Raw genomic sequence first — 6,398 nt, forward strand, 5'->3', positions numbered from 1 at the left:
ACATTGGCAGCATATCATATCAGACCAATGAACGATTCCCATACAAAAATGAAGAATGAAAATGAATGTAAGAAAAGATCCCACCTTGGCAATCGCTAAAGGAAATTCATAGTTTCTGTACATAAGTCAAATAACCCTGAGTCTACTGCAAATGTTCCTCTGAATTTGCAGCATATTTTAGATTTGTTGTATTATTTAAAGTAGAATTAATTGAATTATTTCAAAGAAAGTTATATTTTTTAAAATAAAAAATTAATGTCCTGATGTCTGTTTAGTTTATTACAGTATTCACCATGTCGAAAACACAGCGTGTAGCAAAGAAAATTACTGCAGAAACAAAGAAAGAGAATATTTCTAAAATTGTAAGTAATATCAGCTGAAGTATTCGTAGTGGACAGATGATTTTGAACAGAAAGGACGAACCTATGTAGCATCGATAAGCAAAGATATATGTTGGTTTTATAATACAGGTGCCTCACATACATAGATGAAAAATCTGAAGGTAAAACAATTAGACAGTGACTTATTGGGTGAGGGTTTCCTTTTAAAAAATGCCAAGTCTCGTTATGTACATCGCGAGAGTGATGCTTCTGATACCATTCTTGATAATGATGCAAGACCAGTGACAATTAAATCTAGTAAGGGGTGGGTTTAATCTTTAAGAAATGTTGGATCATTCAGAGTTTTGTAGAATACGGCAAAGCTATCAATTGAGAAAACGTCGCTGTGGAAAAATATTTTACGAGATGGTGAAGAAAGATAATTTCTGTGCTCTGCAGGTTTTCAATTACGATGAAACTGATAAATATGTCTAGAAGGTCCTACAGAGGTGGAGAAAATATTGCCTGAGCATAAACCGATGAAGGATAGGATACCGTTTCTTTGCGCCAAGTCCCAAAGGATTTGCCGATAAAATCACTATCGTTGTTACATTCTTGGTATCACATGACCTTCAAAGAACTACAAGAACTCGTTCAGTGTCAAATACGCTCTCGTCTCAAAAGCTTGTGTGTTTTCTTATGTGTTTTCTCCCGCCCACTGCACGTGATCTATCGCAAGGGAAAGGGTTTTCCAATGCTCTCCTTGTTATGGACAATGCTTCTGTAGATCGTCCTAATTTCATAGACCAAATACCAAAAACGTTTGATTTTTTTTATCAAAGCCATTTCCTGCTTCTCAGTATCATATCTCTGCTATAACACATGCATCAACAAATGTTTCACCTCTCTGTATGTGGCTACCTCAAGGAACTCATTTTGTGTTGAATATGTTTTCAACTCAATTGCCTGGGTTATCAAGCTTTTACTCACAGCGTGGTTCACCAAGGTATTTGCTCCTCTCCTCCTGTACTTGATATTCCTCACGCAAAAGGATCTCCCAGTGCACGGACCTTTCATTATGAATAATGCTCTAGCAGGCTCTTTTAAACTCAAGGACCAAATAACACAGAAGTTTGACTTTATCAAAGTCTCTTTCCTTCTAACATTATCCCACTGCTACAGTAGAAGAATCAGCAAGTATTAGAAAATTTTAAAAAGCTTTCTAAAACATATCTATTCAGAATTTGTTTTGATATTAAAAGAGTTTTAGAAAAATACACCACAATTGCAGATACTGTAAATCTGTTAATAGTGAAAACATGGGGAAAGTTTCTTCTAAGGACTTGAATTCTTCTTGGAGACTTCTCTAGTCTTCAAGAAACTTCTGGATGTTTGAGATAGAGCCTGTAATAAAAGAAATTATGCATTTGGCCAATTAACTTGGACTGGAGGTGAAAGAAAGGGGCATGAATGATTTCAGTGAGATGAGAAAAGGACTATTATATCGATGAAGGAGATTCATCTGGAAGAGACGGAATTCTTGCAGCAAGGTCTGGATTCTGAGAAGAAGGACGAAAAAAAAAAAGAAAGAATCCAATCAGTAGAATAATTGAAGAAAGTTTTGTTTGTGCCGTTAGTTCAATACAGGGTGAAAATATATCATATTTTCTTAGAGGATCTTAAGTCAAGGGTTAGGTAGTTTTATGACATAATCTTGCAATACTTTTGAACTGACAGAAGAATAGGCCGTGGAAAACCACTCTGAAAGTTCAAGAACGTTTTATTTATTTCAATTGAATAATTGTCTTGAGCTGATGACTTGTAGAGCATGTCTTGATGTAACCATCTGTATGTATTTAAAATGCTTCTGGCAAAAACTGAAGATTCTAATGATACTCCTGCAGAAGATAGCTCAGAGATGACTTCCTTCCCCACCCTGCTGGCTTTCACTTTGCCAAACTCAAGTGAGAAACGGAGTGATTTTAAAATTGTTTCTTTATAATTGTTTTATTATTCAAGTTCTTAATTTTACTTTTAAAATATAATTAATCATTCTCACATTTTAGAAATCTTTTATGTTATTTATCATGTAACAAATTCTGTCTTATTTTCATGTCTGTCTCATTCGTTTAACAAGGAGAAAGAGAAAGAAAGAAAGAAAGAAAGAAAGAGAGAGGGGAAGAGAGCGAGATGGAGAGCGATGTTTGAAAGGCGATGTTAAAATCTTTTCTTTTATTAATTTCATTTATTATTTTGTCTGTTTTCGTTATTATTATTATTTATCTCGTACTGTTATTACTTTGTATTACGTGTATTTATCGAACAAGACTACATAAACTATAAAGCAAGCTTTTTCCCCACTCAGCCACGTCTGTGCTAATACGTACACACACACACACACACACACACACACACACACATATATATATATATATATATATATATATATATATATATATGTGTGTGTGTGTGTGTGTGTGTGTGTGAGAGAGAGAGAGGGAGAGAGAGAGAGAGAGAGAGAGAGAGAGAGTGAGAGTGAGTTAATGTACGACAAAAGAAGAGATATTACGTAATCACTGTTTCTGTTAAGTAAGCGTGCACTCTGAGTTGAATGCTAGTGCAGCATTTTAAAGCTTTCCTGGAACTGTTTGGATGGAGTGTTCGTTATTGCTGAAAGCATTTAAATACATGAACATACTCTGCCGGTCAGCAGCACAAACCAGAAGTATTCAATTGACGGAATACTTTGCACGCATAGTTTTGAATCGTTGGAAATTTCAGGAATATATGTCAAAGTCAGACTCCATTAGTTTAACTACAAATTTCTTGATGATGAAACCCAAATATTCACGTTTATTTACACACACACACACACACACACACACACACACACACACACACACACACACACACACACACACATACACATACACACACTCTGTCTCTCTCTCAAAAACACACACAGAAGCCGTTCGGTCATTAAAAGCAATTTGGACTAGAAACTTTCTCCTTTTTATTTCTTCCACAAATAAATCATTATTCTTCCTACGCCATATTTGATATTGAGTTACAAATAAAGAAATATTTCTTGTGTATTCTCTCAGAAAGAATTACTTCAAACAAAACAACTTCGAAACTCGAACTGCCTTCGTCTGTTTTGGCATGAGAAAAAAGTTAACCATCTCCCCAAAATAGCAGAAAGAAGGAAAAATTGTTGCCGGAAGTCCCCATACGACTTCGCTTTCCGATACAAAAGTGAAAAGGAAGTAACATTTAACGTTGCAGCCGAGAATTTTAGTATTGCTTACACATGCTGAATACTAAGATTCATGAAACTCTTAATTGTTGTTTTAGTTTTCTTTTATTTCTTTTGATCGTTTGAGTAATTTGACTACGGCTATATTGTGGCACCGCCTTGCGGGGGTGGGATCGAACAAATCGGCCCTAGTACTTTAGGTTACTGGGACATAAACAAGACAACATCGATTGCCAAACGCTGGGGTTTGAACAAACATAGACACAAAGACATACATACACATACATATATACATACATAGGTTCATAAATACACACACAAACACACACACGCACGCACATACAAATACACACACGCGACAGGATTCCACACAGTTTCCGTGTATCAGTTTCACTGACAAGTTATTAGTCGGTCCGGAGTTCTTGTAGGAGACATTTACATTCTTCACAATAAAGTCAAACGTGCAAAGACTGCTCTCTACCGTAGTAGCACAAAGTTCACCCGTCACCATAACTTTGCCTCATGTTTCAGATATATAAGATTTCTTATAGCGAGGTTTGGTGGAGGTGCAATGGCTAAGTGGTCTGGGCAGAGGACTCGTGGTCGTAGGATCGCAGTTTCGATCCCCAGATCGGGCGTTGTGAGTGTTTATTCAGCGAAATCACCTAAAGCTCCACAAGGCTCCGGCAGGGGGTGGTGGCGAAGTCTGCTGTACTCTTTCACCACAACTTTCTCTCACTTTATCTTCCTGTATCTGTTGTACCTGTATTTCAAAGGGCCAGCCTTCTCACACTCTGTGTTACGCTGAATCTCCCCCGAGAACTACGTTAAGGGTACACGTGTCTGTGGAGTGCTCAGCCACTTGTACGTTAATTTCACGGGCAGGCTGTTCCGTTGATTGGATCAACTGGAACCCTCGTCGTCGTAATCGACGGAGTGGCAACAGCAGTGAGGTTTAGTTTGCTGAACGCCGTTTTAGCCTTCTAAGCAAAACCTATCTTAGCAATTCCTACTTACTGAAGTGCTTTGCTAACATATAATACTCACTTGGGCCCACACCTCTTCATTCATTTACATAGATGACATCAAAAATAATTCTAAGCCCCAGAACGCCAATGGGCGAAAAAAATGCTGCTGAACTAGGAAAACATTTCAGCCATTTACTTTGAAAAGTGGCTGAGAGTATTCCATGGCGTCAAATAGTATTAGAGACCAAGTTGTGTAACTGTTGGTAACAGCTTAAGCAGGATCATACGCTTAATAATATAATCAGTATGAGCCGCAGGATGTGTTCAAGGATTCTTAGAATTTTATACTCGTGAGAACCTGACAACATCATTCATGTTTTCTCTACGTTGGCGCCATTTACCATGAATGTTGTTGCTTGCTGAGGTCTCCCCATAACTAAACAAAATTTTTGCTTCAAATTTTGACTCAAGGCTAGCATTTTCGAGGGAGGTTGTTAGTCGATGACACCGACTCCAGTACTCAACTGGTACTAATTTTATCGACCCCGAGAAGATGACAGATAAAGTCGACGTCGGTGGAAGTTGAACTCAGAACGTAAAGTGGGAAGAAAATCTAAAAAAATATAAAGAAATTTGTTGTACAAAAAGAGGTCAATCAGTAAAAAATAAATAAGTGGCATAAAAAACCCCTAATAACTGAAATTGCCTCAAAACACTCAGACTTTATTCTTACCAAAACTACCGTGAGAGCTACATTAGTTGTACAAGTGGAAATATATTCCACCAACGATTCATCAAGCTCAAAACTTACCTAAGACTGGGCCTCTATGCCATACGACTCATATTCGGACCGCAACACTTTCGTAATCACATAGATCATGTTGTTCGAAAATATAGTTTAAAAGACCTCACAAGTTATTGTTGTTAAGTTAGACATGGACTGGAGAATATTATAGCTTCTTTCGCTTTACACCGCCTGAAGTAGGATACAATACTCAAAACGAAGGTTCTGGAGCAGAAGACATGTTATATGTGATCGTCCAGATGTTTTTTTTTTTATATAAGACGTATCACAAGTTAATTCTATACCATTATTCTCTCATTCTGTAGATTTATATAGGAATACTAAATAATTCAAAATATATATGAATTATCGTGTTCTCTTCTCTGGGGGATTCGGCTGCGTTGACGGCTCGTGTTGGTCGGCCACATGCTACATGGCCACGGTGAATAAAGAAGAAGGATCTCGCAGGGATGGAGGACTGACTGGAACACTGCTCGAAGGGCTGCCCGGGACAACCCCAGCAAATACCAACAAAAAGTGGTTGCAGCGACGGCCTGCAACGTTGCATATCCCATACTTGACCAGTTGTTTAGATCTGTGTCAGCCATATTCAAGCAGAGATACGGCAAAAAGTATTCCAGCTGTAATTGCCATCTATTTGTAGTAATGCTTCTTCAATATTTCTCTCCTTTATTTAAGATAATAATACGTTTTTAGAGGAAATTTGACTTCTATATCTACCATTTCGAGCTACTTCATAAACAATCTATCACCCGTTTTAACGTTGTTGGCACTCCGTCGATTACGACGTCGAGGGTTCCAGTTGATCCGATCAATGGAACAACCTGTTCGTGAAACTAACGTGCAAGTGGCTGAGCACTCCACAGACACGTGTACCCTTAACGTAGTTCTCGGGGATATTCAGCGTGTCACAGAGTATGAAAAAGCTGACCCATTGAATTACAGGCATAACAGAAACAGGAAGTAAGAGTGAGAGAAATTTGTGGTGGAAGAGTACAGCAAGGTTCACCGCCATCCCCTGCCGGAGCCTCGTGAAGCTTTAGGTGTTT

General features: G+C 38.0%; 1 long non-coding RNA gene across 1 annotated transcript in view; it reads left to right on the forward strand.

The window, feature by feature from the left end:
* LOC128248661 (uncharacterized) overlaps positions 1 to 6,398 on the forward strand; it is a 75,593-nt gene that overhangs the window by 55,518 nt on the left and 13,677 nt on the right. The window contains exon 2 of the long non-coding RNA XR_008264818.1: positions 276 to 362. This is a non-coding gene — a long non-coding RNA (uncharacterized LOC128248661). The remainder of the gene's footprint in view (positions 1 to 275; positions 363 to 6,398) is intronic.

This window comes from Octopus bimaculoides, chromosome 9 (genome assembly GCF_001194135.2).
Source record: "Octopus bimaculoides isolate UCB-OBI-ISO-001 chromosome 9, ASM119413v2, whole genome shotgun sequence".
Taxonomy (NCBI): Eukaryota; Metazoa; Mollusca; class Cephalopoda; order Octopoda; family Octopodidae; genus Octopus; species Octopus bimaculoides.